This window comes from Equus przewalskii, chromosome 19 (assembly GCF_037783145.1).
Source record: "Equus przewalskii isolate Varuska chromosome 19, EquPr2, whole genome shotgun sequence".
Classification (NCBI taxonomy): Eukaryota; Metazoa; Chordata; class Mammalia; order Perissodactyla; family Equidae; genus Equus; species Equus przewalskii.
The window spans coordinates 30,340,877-30,357,323 of NC_091849.1; the positions used below are offsets into that span (position 1 = coordinate 30,340,877).

Below are 16,447 nucleotides of genomic sequence, written 5' to 3' on the forward strand. Positions count from 1 at the left end.
GAGGCCACATTACTCCAGTCTCAGCCTCCTTCTTCGTATCACTGTCGCTTTTGTCTGTCTCTATTATAAGGATATTCATCATTGGATAAAGGGCCCACCTGAATAGTCTGGGATGATCTCCTCATCTCAAGATCTTTAACTTAATAAAATCTGCAAAAACTCTGTTTCCAAATAATTTAACATTCACAGGTTCTGGGGATTGGGACATGGACATTTCTTTGAGGGGTCACCGTTCATCTCACTATAGCAGGCTAGTGTTTCCTGCGTTTCCCCCACTATAAAGCTACTTTTCACTGCCCCCTCCATATTCTGCTGAAGGAAGACACTGTGGGCAGGAAGTTTTTGCTCCACCTTCTTGAGGGCAGAGTGTCTACATAAATTATTTGGATTCTTCTATATGGAAGACATCTATTCTTCTCATTCAGTCATTTATTTGTATCAATATGCACTCATGAGTATTTATTTTATACTTTGACCTATAATCTAGTATTACCTCATTTTGTGTAAAATTGTTCATTTTGTCCACTGGGACTTCTTTCAGTTGTCTCCTGAGTCCCTTTGACATATCCCCGTGCTTTTATTTTTTGAGGACTTTCTTTCTTTCTGGCACTTACTAAATGCTCTAGACTTATCATGTATATTCCCTGATCCAGCCCCAGAACCAGACGTTTCTCCAAGGAACCTAGATTCCTTTCATTAGAGAATAATATTAGAAACCAAGTTCTGGGCACTGTGTTGCTTGTTGCTATTCAAGTATCATTGCTTCAGCCTTTCTCAGTGGGTAAAACTGGTAAATATGTGTGGATATAATAATCCATGTATACACACATCTAAAATTTTTACTATATGTGTATATGAGGCATGCATATACAGGGATATATTAAATTAAACATAATTCCAACTGAGGCCTCCAGCTCTAAGTCAGCACTGTGGGGTTCACTCTAGCTTTTCCACCCTTGCTTGTCTGTAACCTCCCATATCAACAGTAAGAAACTTGGCTCCCACAGTCCACCATCCTTTTTCTTATTGTCAATCCCAATATACATGTACAACTCTTTCAGAATTTTTAACCTGTCCCCTGGAGGAAAACAACTTTACCAACTAGAAAACAGTGCTTGTGTACAGTTCCTTTTGTCTTTAGTCTTATTGTTTCCACTTATTCCCAAAGTTACTTAGGCATTGTCTCTTTCCCCACCACCTTCAGTGAGGTGAGGTCAGACATTTGTAATACAGTTGGATGCTTTTATCACAGTCTGTATTCCACCCTGGGATCCCCCACCCTCCTGGTTGACCTTTTTAAATTTGCATACATTAAGATCCACTCTTCATGCTATAACGTCCTATGGTTTTGATACATGGATAGTTTTCCATCTGTCCCTACAGTACCATGCAGGATAGCTCACAGCCCTAAAATTCCCCATGCTATCACCTAGTCAACCCTCTCCCCTTCCATAACCCCTGGCCATCACTGATCATTTTTTCCATCTCCATAGTTTTGCTTCTTCGAGAACATCACATAAATGGAATCATACAACATGTAGCCTTCTCAGACTGGCTTCTTTCGCCTAGCAATATGCACTTAACATTCATCCATGTTGTCACATGGATTAATAGTTCACCCCTTTTGTGCTCTTAATAGTTTTCTGCTTAATGGTGTGGATATAGGCCACCATTTGTCTGCTCATCTATTGAAGGACATCTTGGTTGCTTCTAGTTTTGGGTGATGATAAATAAGGAAGTCATGAAAAGACAAATATTCTATGATTCCACTTATATAGGTACTTAGACTAGTCAAAGGACATAGAACATAGAATGGTATGGGCCTGGCCCAGTGGCGCAGCGGTTAAGTTCACAAATTCCACTTCAGCGGCCCAGGGTTCGCCGGTTCGGATCCTGGGTGCAGACATGGCACTGCTTGACAAGCCATACTGTGGTAGGCGTCCCACATATAAAGTAGAAGAAGATGGGCATGGGTGTTAGCTCAGGGCCAGTCTTCCTCAGCCAAAAAAGAGGAGGATTGGCAGCAGATGTTAGCTCAGGGCTAATAGTCCTAAAAGAAAAAACACAAAAAAAAGAACATAGAATAGTAGTTGCCAGGGACTGGGGATGGGGGTGAATGAGGAGCTATTGCCTAATGGGTAAAGAGTTTCAGTTTTACAGGATGAAAAGAGAAATGAAAATGGATGGCAGTGATAGTTGCATAACATTATGAATGTATTTAATACTAGTAAACTGTTCATTTATAATGATTAAGATGGTAAATTTTATGTTGCATATTTTACCACAATAAAAAAATTTGGAAGAAAAAATTTAACTTAGAGTAAGATGACCAAGCAATTCCACTCCTAGGTGTACACCTGAGAGATTGAGCACGTGTGTTCAAACGAGAACTTGTGCACAAATGTTCATAGCATCATTATTCCTAATGCCGAAAGGTGAAAATAACCCAGCTGTCCATCAACTGATTTGTTCATAAATAAAATAGGGTAAGTCAATGTAATGGAATATTATTTGGCAAAATAAAGAAATGAAGTCCTGACATATGCTGCAACATGGATGAACCTTGAAGACACTATGCTAAGTGAGAGAAGCCAGCTGGAAAAGACCATACATTGCGTGATTCCATTTATATGAACTATCAAAAACAGGCAAATCCATAGAGACAGAAAGTAGACTAATAGTTACCTAGGGCTAGGAGATTTGGAGATAAATAGGAGGGAGGAGCAACTGTTAATAGGCACAGAGTTTCTTTTGGGATGATGAAATGTTCTAAATTTGATAGCGATGATGGTTGCAAAACTCTGTAAAGATACTAAAAATCATTGCATTGTACACTTTAGATAGATGAATTGCATGGTATATGAATTACATCTCAATAAACCTATTATAAAAACACATATCTGTAAAGACAATGCATTGGAACTAGTTAGGGAATTTTTCATTATTTGTAACATAGATAAAAACACACTTTGGTTAATATTCGTACACACTACTTGTTAAACTTTGTGAATAAGTTATTTCCTAAAGGACTGTCCATAGTGATTGGTCTCTGATCCATGGATCTAAGAACAATCATGATTTACTTCAATCCCAAAGTCAGGCAAATGTTATTCTTTGACGAAGTGAACTCAGTTACATTATGTTGTGCTTTGTGAAGCCAACTAAAAGGTACTTTGACATATGAGAAGTGGCCACAATCCTTCTCACGGAAATTACCTGGGGCTCCTGGTTCTTCAGGGGATATGATTATCAAAACAGAAATTAACAAACAACAATAAAAACAGTCTTACGTGAACCGCTATCCAATGCCTTCAGCCATTAGTGGTACCCAGGATTAAAGAAGAAGCCTTCATCCCACCACCTTCCGTTTTCCAACGGTGCTTCCTGTCTGTCCTCAGGCTCTGTGGGGGAAAGAGTCTTTCTAGAAGCACAATGCACAGGGGAATACCAAAGACTTTGACGAGAAGGCTCAGTTAAAAGCTTCTCTGAGTCCTTTGTCGGTCCAGCATAGGGTAAGGGATTCTAGAAAAGAAAGAAGAAAAGTGGGCTGAGAGACAAGCTGGTGTCACTCTCTCTTCTAGGAACTATGGAGACAGCCGGCAGGAGTGCCCCGTGTGGCAGAGGAGAGGGCTCATGGAAAGGTCAAAACGTCTCCAGTTTGAGATCTCAGCATCTCCAGCATTGAGAGCGATGTCTGGGAGGCAGAAGATGACTAAGATGGTGGAGTGGGGTGAAACAGTGGGAGGGAGCACCAGAGAATGCCCCTCTACACAGGGCCTTTTCAGAAGTTTCTCTTTTTGTTTTCCAACAACCCCTTTTCAGGTTATTCTGCCTGGACACCTATGATGCTTGTCAATTTCTGTTTCCGTTGGGTATGCTTTCTAGAGAAGCTAATTAGAGGAAGTTTACTTTCACAGAGGAGCCAGAGGGTACCCAGAGTTCTCCCTCAACTCCAAGAGGTCCAGAGGCACCAGATCACCTGGGCCCAAAACCTCCACCTGCTCCTCTGATGCTGGTCCTGACAGAGACCCAGGTGAGTGAGTGTGGGAAGGGGAGTGAAACTGCCTTTGGAGAGGGAGGAAGACAAGAATGTCCCTGAGCTAACATCTGTGCCAATCTTCCTCTATTTTGTATATAGCATCCAGCCACAGCACGGCTGGATGAGGATGTGTAGGTCCAGCTGGAGGAATGATGTGTAGGTCCAGCTTGAGGAGTGGTGTGTAGGTCCGTGCTGGGATAACTGGACACCCCAGGCCTGGGAAGCAGAGGGCGCAAACTTAACAGTTATGCCACCTGGCTACGTCCTGGTCTCAACTTCCCCCTTGTTCAGTTTCCTTCTTTTCACTTTGACTACCCCACCCTCAGCACAGTCGACATACACACATTGAGGAACCTGCACTGGGACAAAGCCTGCAGGAGGGTCGGGCTGAGTCATTGTCACCCTTTCTACCCCAAAAGCCCCACTTCTTGAGGGGTTTCCATAGCGCCCTTAAGGGCCAGGACTCGCAGACCCGGATACTTCAAAGGCAACTGCCTGGACAACGGGCCATCTGTCTCCATGGCCGGGACCCACTGGGACCCCACTGGCCCCTCAGACCTGAGGGGAGAACACACCAGTGTTTGTACCTCCCTACAGTGCCGAGTACCTGACAGCTGCTCTGGCTCATTACTGTCTTGGAGCCAGGATCCCGCGGTGCGGGGGGCCAGGGTCTCACACCTCCTGCCTGAGTTCAGCGCGGTGGGTGCCCGGGGATCTGGAATCTGGAATCTGGAATCTGGAGCCTGTGCGCGGATGTGAGCTGCCTGCCTACCTCTGAGCAGATTCCAGAACAGGGACCCTCGCTCTGGAGCAGAGGCGGGACCCGAGAGTGGAAGCCAACCTGGTTGGCAGTGAGCTTCCAGACCTACCTGGAGAGCACGTGCCTGGAATCACTCCATAGATCTCTGGAGAACTGGAAGGAGATGCCGCTTCGTGCAGACACCAGGGGCAGCCTCCCTGGACCTCCTCTGAGGCTGGGGATGTGTCCTCAGCACTGTCCCTAAGGACGGGAGAGAGCAAGGCATCGATCAGGAAACCCTCCCCGCAGCTTAAGGGGTTCCGATGGGGAGGTGAAATTTTTCCGGAACTCTAAATGCTTTACCCTGGCCCAGCGCTTTCTGGGACGTTTAGGGACCACGAGGCTTGAGGGAGAGAAGGTAGGAAAAAAGACTGAGACATAATGGAAGGGCAGTTTCCCTTTGAATTTGACCTTGAAGACCAAGCTCTGTCTGGGTTTCTTTCTCTCAGATTTTACCCTAAACCTCTTTCCAAGGCCTGCTGCTCCATGTGCCCCTTGCTTTACCTGTGATGGACCAGAGCTCTCTTCCTGTCACGGATGCTTCTGTGACCTCCTCTTCTGTGTGTCTCACCTGCAGTCTAGAACCTGCTCTAAAAGAGCATTTCCTCCAAGGCTGCTGTGAAGGAAGCCCGTGTTTGACTTTCTACTTTCCCTCCCAATTCTCCTGTCTATTCCCAAAGTGGTTACATATGCCTCTGTTTAGTGAATCGTGGGAAGAAAATCAATAGAAATTTTGCAAGTGCTAACTGTTCAGAAACACCACAAATTATCTCAGCTTTTTTAGCTGAAAATAAATTCTCTAACTTTGTTCATCTTTTTAAAAATTGCTTTCGTTATTGTAGGTTTTTTATGTTTTCATATAAGTTTTTTCAATCCACTCATCAATTTCTACCAAAAGCCTCCTAGAATTTTGTTTGGAATTTTGTTGAATCTACAGACTAATTTGGGGAGAATCGTCATCTTAACAACGTTGAATCTTGCTATCCAAGAAAAGAGGATCCATTTATTTATCCTTCTTTACTTCCTCTCAGCAGTGTTTCTTGGTTTTCAGTGTCTTAGTTTTCTGAGGTCTGAGACATTGTTTGTAAGATTTATTCCTACGAATTTGATGGTTTCTGGCACTAGTGTACTTGCAGCGATATTTAAATTTCATTTCCAGTTATTTGTTGCTTATATATATTTGGTGGGTATTTTTGTATATTAACCTTGTGTCCTACTAGCTTGTTTTGCTGAAAGATTTTTGTGGCTGAGATCCTGAGTGATGTTTGTCCATAAATTTCTTTCTTTCTTTTTTTCAATTTTGTTGTTTTAAATTTTAATTTATTAAGTTTAAATTTAACAAAATAAATTTATTCGTTCCATCTAACTTGACATAGAGTTGTTCACAGCATTCTCTCACTATCCTTTTAATGTCTGTAGGATCTGTGATAGTAATCCCTTGTTCATCCCTAATACTGTGATTTTTGTTCTCTCTCTCTCTTTGTTTTCCTGGGTTTTTTGGGGGGGGGGGGGGGGGGAGATTGGCCCTGAGCTGACATCTGTGCCGGTCTTCCTCTATTTTTTGGAGTGTTGGCATGGCCACAGCATAGCTTGATGAGCGATGTGTACGTCCTCGCCCAGGATTCGAACCTCGAACTTCAAACCCCAGAACTAAACGAGAGCGCGAGAACTTAACCACTATGGTGCCACCGGTATGGTCCCTCTCTTTTTTTCTTGGTTAGTCTGCCTAGAAGTTTGTCAAGTTAACAACAAACAAAGTTTTCCCTTTGTTAATTTTCTCTATTGCTGCCCGTTTTCTATTTAGTTGATTTCTACTCTTTGTTATTTCCTTCCTTTAACTTACCTTTTTCTTGCTCTTCTTTGTCTAGTTTCTTTTTTTTTAAGATTTTTATTTTTCCTTTTTTACCCCAAAGCCCCCCAGTACATAGTTGTGTGTTTTTAGTTGCAGGTCCTTCCAGTTGCTGCCTGTGGGACGCCGCCTCAGCATGGCCTGATGAGCGGTGCCATGTAGTCGCCTAGGATTTGAACACAGGAAGCCCTCAGCCCAAAAGCAGAGCACGGGAACTGAACCACTCGGCCATAGGGCCAGCCCCTCTAGTTTCCTTTTTCTTTCTTTCTTTCTTTTTTTTTTTTTTGAGGAAGACTGACCCTGAGCTAACATCCGTGCCCATCTTCCTATACTTTATATGTGGGACGCCTGCCACAACATGGCTTGACAAGCAGTGCCATGTCTGCACCCCGGATCCTGGCCAGTGAACCCCTAGCCGCGGGAGCGGGAATGTATGAACTTAACCGCTGAGCCACCAGGCCGGCCCCCCCCCTAGTTTCTTAAGTTGCAACTTATGTCACTGATTTCAGATCTTACTTTTCTAATCCAAACAGTTAAATCTTTAAATTTCCCTCAAAGCACTCCTTTAGCTGCATTCCACAAATTTTCATATATTTTTATTGTTATTATTCAGTTCTAAATATTTTTGGGCTTCTCTTGTGATTTTGTCTTTGACCCATAAATTATACAGAAGTGCGTTAATTTCCAGATATTTGGGGCTTCCTATACTATATGCAATGAGTGTAACTTCTAATTTAATTACATTATACTCAGAGAATATACTCTGTATGATTGCTATTCTTTTAAATTTATTAAGATGTGTCTTCTAGGACAGTACATTGCCCATCTACCTCATGCCCTTGAAAAGGTTTATTCTTCAATTGCTGGATGTCATGGTCTACAAAGGACAATTAGATCAAGATGGTTGACAGCTCTTTTCCAGATTCTCTCTTCACTGATAGTTTGTTTTGTTCTATCAATTGCTGAGAGATGGGTTCTAAATCTGTTTTGCTTGTGGAATTGGAGGAGCAGGGTTTTTTTGTTTTGTTTTCGTTTTGATTCCTCTCTCACCGACGCGTGTGCGCAGCTTTGCCAGAGAGGAATCTCGGCCGCTTGTTTCTGGGAGGACCGAGCCCAAGAGGCTGTCAGCTTCCCCAGATGGACGCCGCGCCAGCAAGGCGGCCCCTGGGCCCGGGAAGCTGAGGGCTGACCTTGTCTTTGAACAGAATTGTAAAGAAAAAGACACGTTCCCTGGCCTTGGCCCTACAGAGACGTGTCAACGTGTCCCAGGGAATGAGTCGCCCAAGGACGACAACGGGAGTCCTGGCTTTCGTGTAGCTCCTCCCTCAGGGCCTGGGGTCCCCTCTGCTTTCCAGATAACGACCCCCAGCCGACGATGCCCGCCCCGAGGCTGATCAAGGGACCCCAAGACAACCCTCTGCTGGGGCCAAAGTGCCCGCAGGAGGTGACTCATTTGGGACCGGCGAGGCGAGGCGCGCGCACTGTGCTGCCAGTCCCCCCAAGCCGGCCCGGGGCAGACAGCCTTCCCGGAGCAGCACCGGGACAGCAAAGCCCTATTTGGGAGCTCATTGAGGCCGCGGATTCCGCTACGGAACTACCGCACCAGGCGGGAGGCAGAGACTGGTGACAAGCAGATATGGGAACCTCAGACCCTGGTGTGAAAGGGCGACAAGTGACTTAGTGACTCGAGGCCTTAGGAGCCAAGAACGGAGCTAAGGAAGTGGCTGCCCAGGCCAACTAGGATGAAAAGGAGGGATGGGGGCCGGGTACAGGGCAACTAGAAACTGATAGAAGAGGGTGGGGGCCGCCAGGCTGGAAACGGGGTGCGGGTGCATTTTAGCCGGTTTCTGACAACGTGGCAGAGGAGTCCCGGCAGCGGGCGCGGGACCGGGGCGCCAGGGTGGTACCCGCCACCTTTGGGCTCCGGAAGTGAGTCGCAGGCCCGGCGCTTGCAAGTCGCCGGCCTCCTCCCCGCCATGTTCATCTTTTCCCCTCTTTCTTCCAGTTCTGCCCGCTTTTCCTCCCTCTCTTGCCCCTCGGACTGCAAGCCGAATCAACCGTCCTTCCTCGCTGGCAATTGGGGTAGAGATGGCAATGAGGGCGGCGTCAGCCTTTCCAACTGGGGTTTATGGAGACATCCCCGGTCGTGCTATCAGGGCCTTAACGTTTGCATCGCGCTCCCTGGTTACAGAGCACTTTCCCGAGAGCTTTCCTCGCCGCAGCTACGAGGGAGGGTCTGATCATCGCGCGCCCCGGGAAGGAAAGTGAGGCCTGACCGAGGAGGCCGGCCCCAGGACACCCAATCCTTCCGCAGGACCAGAATCCAGGCTTCTCAGAGATGGAGCGGGTCTTCCAAGGGCCAGAAGACATTATATTGCCAGCCCAGGACATTATGATTCCCAGCCTGCTTATGGGATCGCGCGGCCTGCTTACGACAAATCAGGACAGGAATGGCGTTTACTCTCCCCTGTGCCTGCCCAGGGTGGGGTCTCCTGGGCCTGGCAGCTTGCTCCAATGACTGGGCTTTCCCAGCCAGAGGCGACCTCACCTCCAGAATCTGTCCCTGAAAGTGAGGAAGAAAATCAGTATGCATGACCTCAGAAGTTTACCACCGCAAACCACGGATAGGACAAAGGACTGGTATCTTGACCACCTAAAGAAAACTACCATCCATCAGTTTAAAAAAATCAAACAATACGGTAGGAAAATGGACAAAAGACACGAACAGACATTTCATGAAAGGAGATATGTGGATGGCAAATAAAGACAGGAAAAGATGTTCAGCATCACTGGCCGTTAGGGAGATGCAATTTAAAACCAAAATCAGAATGGATAAAGTAAGAAACAGCAATAACACCAAACACTGGATTCATTCATTGCTGGAGGGAATGTAAACTGGTACACCACTCTGCACAGAGTATGGCTGTTTTTTTTTTAACAAAACTAAACATGCAATTCTATGCCCAGAAAAGTCTGGGGCTGATGATGCCTTTGGAGAGATACAATGACAAAGTCAAGGTGGATTTTTTTTTTTTTTTTTTTTTTTTTTTTACCATCTCCTAATGAGACTAGCTTGTCAGTTAGCTGGTCCCAGGGAGGATGGTGCCTGAACTGAAACTAGCCTCCTGGGTTCTTATCCACCTGCTCTCCTTTAAAACGGGGTCTCTCCTCCTCTTGAAGAATAGAGAACCTCCAGTAGAGGATTCTAGCTCCCTCACCTTGAATTCAGCCACCCACGCCCTGCCACTCTGCTTGCTCAAACACTGCCTAAGAACTCATAACACGTGGAACAGATTGTAGCAGCTGGAACCCAGGAAGAGCACTGTGGGCTGAGGTGGGTGAGTGCAGAGGGATACAGGGAGTTGTTGGGAACCTGGAGCCACCTGGTGCGGAGGCTGTCCTGCAGTCCCCACCAGGCCAGTCCTGGAGCTGAAAGGGTGTGTCAAGAGGGCAAAGGCTCTGCAGGGCTCACCTGGGCTCTGTTGCAGAACAAGGGAGGGAGATGGGAGGTGAGAGGAAACCCTAGATTACAGGGTGAATAGGGAATAAGTGTTCCAGTCATTCAAGGCTTTGTCAGTCATGACAGGAGCCCAAAGAGTGGAAGGAAGAAGAGCAGGATGGGAAGGAGAGGGTCAAGGGTTGGGGATGGGGATGGAGAGACAGGGAACAAGGGAGTGAAGAGCTGGGGAGGATGATGGTGCCACTCTGAGAATCAGATGCCTAGTTCCATCTTAGTAGGTTTGTAACCACGTTAGTGTGGGTGTCCCAGCAGGTGGAGGAGTCTTAGATTGAGACCAGCCAAATCTGGGTTTCCAAAGATATTCCCAGGCCCCTCCACCACCACACCTACTAGGAATCCCCGGGTCCCTTCCCAATGACACTATCTTTCTTCCTCATTTCCCTTCCCCCTTCTTCTCCCTGCCTTTTCTCCTGGCCTTGAGCCCCATTTGCCATGCCTCTCCTCTCTTTCTTACCCTCTGATGGTTCAAGAAAGAACAGAAATGCAGGCAGAAGTCAGATGTTTTCAGAATCTATTTGGTGATCTCTGGGGCTGTGTTTTAGGATGATAACGTTGTCCCAGGCTTCAAAGCATTTCCCCCTACATCTTTTCCTTAGGTATGTGAGAAAGGCCATCAGATCAACCCATTGCCCAAGGAAGGAAATTCAAACCCGGAATCCCGAAGATGCTTGTGCAAGATCACCCATTCCTTCAGATTAACCTCCCCAAACAGAGACTTGCACAGGCTCTAAGAATCAGACTAGACCTCAGGCCTTGGTCTTTGTTAGTCTGCCATTTGCTTAAGAGATCAGGATAGGAAAGATTCAGACTCTTCATGCGTTACAGGGTCATCTGTGATCCTTGGTGGGGATCTTCCTGTGACCCTACTTGTTCCTGCTGGAGGTCACCATGACTCCTGAATCAAACCCTGTAAAATAGGAAGAAAATCAGACATGAAGGCATCTGAAATTTTCCTCTCATGAGCCCTTTTTTGGGAAGTACAGCAATGTGCTCCAGGAAAACAAAGGAGTATACTAAAAAAGAGGAAGACTTGGATCTGGGAAACAAGGGCATCAACCCATGAGAAGGGAAAGGGAGTCACCAGGGAGAAGGGCAGGGAGAGGAGTCTACAGGACAGCTGGCAGTGGGCCCAGACAGGAGCAGGCTGGGCTGGGTGGGTGGGAATGCTGAGGGGAGGCTTCACCAAGAAAGGACCTAGACAACAACCATCATGAGTGTGAAGGGATTGAGAAAAGATTCACTTAACTGGGGGAGCGTTGGGGGATAAATTTATGAAATTAGAAGATCATGGAAAGTAAGAAAATGAAACCATCAGGCAATTTTTAAACCCCTCAAAAACATCAATATGTCCAGAAAGGACAATTAAGGAAGTTTAGCATGTAGCTCAGACCTGAGGAACATTCCCATAAGAGAATAATTGTAACTCTGTCTCCTGGTCCAGTTAAAACAACCATATACCTACACTAGGAGGATGAGATTGCATTTGTTGGGGGGCGGGATAGGAACTGCGGGAGGAAGGGATATTGGAATGTCAAAGATAATGTCTAAAACTGAAACATCAAAAGCACGAATGTATGCTATCAAGAGACATGGAGGTAAAGAACAAAAGGAAAGCTAAAAGGGTTGAAAGTGGTTGTTTACCAGAAAGGGGATAGATGGGAATGGTTGGGTGAAGGGAGGGGAGACATGGTGTTTTGCAACAAGTAAGTTAAAGAGGGGGAAGCAGGCAGGCAGCCTCCCTCAGGTTTTTGAGAAGCCTGTGTGTTCCTGAAGCCCTCTTCCCTGAACCAGCACAGCATTGGCCCTGGGGATGAGGTCCCCAGAACCCAGTGCAAGCAAGGCCACTGGGGCTGCTGTAATGTGGAGGGAGGCAAGAGGAGTCCCCCATCCTTTGACCTGAGCCAGGAGGCATTCTGTAGTCTCCCTCTTGGCTCCTTTCCGGGGTCAATATGACAAATTGCCTCTAAATTCACTCACTTGAATAAAATTCCTCCCCTTACTTCCTATACCCCTCACCACCGCCATTTCATCAGAGTGTTGTTCTGACCAGGCTCGTGGATTCCTTTTTGCCAGCCAGAGAGAGAGGATAGACGGGGAGCTCACCCAGCACAGCCAGAAGGAGGCAGCTCCGAGGACTCCCACAGCGACCAGAGCCCACCACGAGCCAGGCCTGGAGGTGCTCAGTGAGATTCTCAGCTACAACCCAGGGCTTAACGTGCTCAGTGAGATTCTCAGCTGCGAGGAGATATCTCCTGTGGGTCAAAAGAAAAAATTAGAATTGAGAAGCTATTCCTTATTTCACAGAGTGTGCCAACACAATGGGAAAGCATAGGTAAAAGCCAAGAGATTCTCACCACAGAAGACGGAAGCATGCTGGGGCAGGGGAGGACAAGGAAGAAGGTTGTGATCAGGGAGGGGCACTCAGGACTTCCTGGGCACTGGCCAGGCTTATAACTCTTGACTAAGAGATGGATACTTTGGGTTTCAGTATAATTACTAAACGAGGGTCACATATATGTTCTAAGGACCTTGATGTATGTAGATCATATTTTACAATTGAAAATAATGGAACAAGAAAGGAAACTTCAAAAATAAAAACAAGCTGGGGTGTGGATAGCAGCCCTGAGTCCTGCATTTTCAACTCTACTCAGGCACTGGCCCTGTGACCCCATCCATGCCTGACCCTCCCACCCTGCAGTTTCCTCTCTGTAGTGAGATGCTGAGGTTGCCAGGACAAGAGGTGAAAGATGGGAGGACTGGAGCTGAAGCCCAGTCAGTCACCTGTGCTTACAGATGAGAGAACCCAGCTTAGCCTGAAAGGGCCTCAAAAGGCAAAAAAAGAAAGTTCCCACCCCGGATCAGGTTTTCCTGCTGAGCCAAGTGCTGAGGCCTGAGCCCAGTCGGGTTTTAATCATGACCCTCCTTCTTCTAAGCTCTGGGACCCAGACTTTCCCCCTCCTCTCTCCAGGCCCCCAGATGTTCGTACCAGGTTCAGGCTCATCATGGGCACTGCTCTCTCCGACCTGGTGAAATCTGTGGTCCAGCCCCTCCTGACAATCCGGTCCAGCCTCCTGTGGAGAGCGCTCACCGGCCCCTTGCTGAGAGCTGCGACTAAGGGAGGGAGTCGCCTGACGTCGTCGGAAGGCTCCTGTTAGAAATCCCGCCTGAGTGGTATGATTACCACCTAGTGACACAACGAACGTGGAAAAACTCAACCAGTGGAAAGTTTCCTTTAAGATTTCTTTTTTTTGAAACCGCTGTCCTGGTTTCTACGGTTTGCCATAGGCTAAAAGCCCGACAGCCTTTGGCTGATGCAAGACTCCAGGGCGCTCCTGGCCAGCGCTGGACCTGGGCCCCCGGCAACAGGGCTCCCGCTGCTTCCCTCCCCCGCGGAGCGAGGCTGAGGCGCGAGGAGCAACGTTTCCCTCAAACCTGGGATATTCAATTCTGGCTCCAAATCCGAGCTGCCACTGGAACAAGCCTTCACAATGAGCCAGACCAGGCTGACCGGGAAGAGGGGTCCGAATTGGGCGGGACCGGCTGGGTTCTCCCGCAGAGCGGAGCGCTCGGGGCCGCGGAAGCCCAGCCAGAAGGAAAGGGCTGGACCATGTCGGGATGTGACCAGCGAGTGGGATCCTTGGTGCCTCAGGACGCCGGCTACCCTCCCCCCATAGCTTGGGGCGAGACAGGCCCCATCGCGCGCTGCGGGACCGGATCTGCGTTCAGCGGGTTTGGGAACCGCTCTCCCTTTGAGGACCCGAAGCCGGCTTCCGCGAGGCTCAGCGCTGGGACCTGGGAAGAGTCAGGCAGGTGGCCTCTGGCAAGCAGGCTCCGGCCTCCCGATTTCTCTCTCTGATCATCTGATCACCTTGCTTTTCAAAATAGTGAAAGTGAATAGTGAAATCTCCGCCTCTCTCCATCCCCCACCCCCACACCGTTCCCCCTTTACCGGAGAGGGAGACCCTCGCTGGGCTGGCGGCCTCGGGGTGTAGAGGGAGCTTGGAGCTGAAGCTCCTTGCAGACACGCCTCAGAAGTCACTGCTGTTTGGCAGGAAACTGGTCAGGATGATCTCAGAATCCAGAAGTTGGATTCATGGGGGGGTGGGGGGGGTGCTCTCCTTCCACTCCTCCTACCCCCCCTCCCCCCCCCCCCCCCGGCCAGCTCTCAAACAGAGAAGAGCCTGGCGGAATCCAGGGACCCCGGAGTAGTTCTTTGAATGGTAATCAAAAAACGTAGTTGTGGGCGGGTGAGATTCGACCTGACGAACTGGGAAATGGGACCGCAGGGGTGGGATCCAGGAGGGTGGGAAGCCTGCCTCGACTGCACAGAGGGCGAGTAAGCGATGGGCGTCACGGGGACTGAAACGCCGGCGTCCATTTGGAGACTTGGAGGCGCAGTCAGTTGTATTTCGTGTCTGCCCGTCCGAGGGTCGAGGGTCGGCAGCTCTATGCTCAACGAGCTCGGGACGCTCAGAGAGGAGAGAGAGAGAGCGCGCAGGCGAGCGAGAGAGAGAGAGAGCTGAGCCCGAGACACTTTAACGCATCAGGCAGACCGCCCCTGTGCCCAGGCATGGAAGCCTGCGAGCGATGGTGTCTTCGAAAAGAGTGATACAAAGAAAAAGTCAACTTCACTTCTGCTTTCCCTGACTGAGTGCAGCCGATCAATCAACCTGTCCCAAGGGAGACGATGCCCGGACTAAAACTGGGCCCCTGGGTTCCTACTCAGGGCCTCCCCATAAGGCCGGGTCTCCCTTCCTCTTACAAAAAGCGAGCCCCCAGCGGAGGCGCCCAGTCCCTGGACCTCCAGTTCCTCTTGGCGCGCCCCGCACCCGCCACACCGCCCCGGAGAGGAGGATCCCAGCGGCACCTACTGTAGCTCAAAAATCCCAGAGAGGTGCTCTTGGGGCGGGGAGTGCGGAGGGGGAGAGGGAGCCGTTTGGCGCCGGCGCAGACTGTCCTGCAGCTCCTCCCCAGGCCTCATCCCGAGCAGAAAGGGCGAACACCGGGGAGGCCAGGAGGAGGGAAAGGAGAGTGTCAGGTCGCCTGGACTTTCCTGCGGAACAGGGAAGGGAGACGAGAGTCGAGGAACAGAGATTCCTAAGCAAACCTACGCCGCGGTGGGATAAGGGGACCAGCGCGTTTGCACTCAAGCCTTTGGCAGTCAACACTGAAGCAAAAGGAGCAGCAGCCAAAAATACATTCTGGGGCTTCAGGGGAGAGATGGAGGCCCAGGCTAGGATGCCTTCGAGCTTGTGGCTCAGCCTCCTCATAGGCATTGTCCTCTTTGTCAGGGCGGACCTTTCCCCCCAGGCGCTCTGAAGCCCCGACCTGTAACTTCTGCGGAGCGCCGCCGCGCCTGCGGCTGGTGGCTTCGGACTCCAGACCCCGCTGGCCTCTCAGAGTCCGGGGTGGGACAGCTGTTCCTGAGAAGAACCTTCGTCCTTCCAGTTTTTCCCACGGACTAAACGGGTATTCTGTTCAGGCAGAAATATACCCTCCTAATAAACAATTTTGAGGTTGGAGGGAATGACATAGGGGAGGGGGCGATTTTACACAGTGTTTTTTCGAGGTTGTACTGTTTTAATTTTGTTGCTGATTTTTACTTCTGTTTGTTTGCAGAGCTGTGGCAAAAACTAGTTCAGTTGTCTTCTTGTCTTAAAGTGTTGCCGCTGGCACCACACTGTGCCTGGGTTAGGCTACCTGAGGACCATAAGAGTAGTGCCTACCACAGAAGGGGCTGATCAGGGGACAATGAGCTAATATTTATTTGCCTCTTGTACTGTTAGCCTTACAAGTGATCTTCAATACTGTGAAACACAGTTGATTCTAAGTTTTCACAAGCTTGTTGATTGATTCTGTTGAGGGGGAGAACTGAATAGATGGGAAACTCAGTTGTGCAAACTGAGTTAGGTTCCTGTTTAGTGAATCTAATAAAACACTGCAAAGTACATTTCTACCTCATGTGACCTGCCAAGCCAGCCGCAGTTCACACTGAACGCTTCAGAGCCAGAATTAACACTCTAAAAAAGGAAACTTTTTTTTGGCTGAGGAAGATTGCCCTGAGATAACGTCTGTCACCAATCTTCTTCTTTTTGCTTAAGGAGGATTCCTCTTGAGCTAGCATCCCCTGCAAATCTTCCTGTATTCTGCATGTGGGCTGCCACCACAGCACCGCCACCAACTAGCTGTGTAGGTCACACCCAGGAATCAAAGCCGGGCACCCAAGGCAGAGTCTACTGG

The 16,447-nt window shown here is 48.6% G+C and overlaps 1 long non-coding RNA gene across 2 annotated transcripts; it reads left to right on the forward strand.

Annotated features, from left to right (window-relative positions):
- Positions 1-3,903: 3,903 nt before the first annotated feature.
- On the forward strand, positions 3,904-12,213 carry LOC103545135 (uncharacterized). 2 transcript variants are annotated; one of them, XR_011530013.1, is made up of 3 exons: positions 3,904-4,033; positions 6,406-6,529; positions 6,781-6,917. It is a non-coding gene; the product is annotated as an uncharacterized lncRNA (long non-coding RNA). The 2 variants fall into 2 exon arrangements; XR_011530014.1 differs by lacking the exons at positions 3,904-4,033; positions 6,781-6,917 and adding exons at positions 8,693-10,021; positions 10,804-12,213 and having other exon boundaries at positions 6,401-6,529.
- Positions 12,214-16,447: the final 4,234 nt, after the last annotated feature.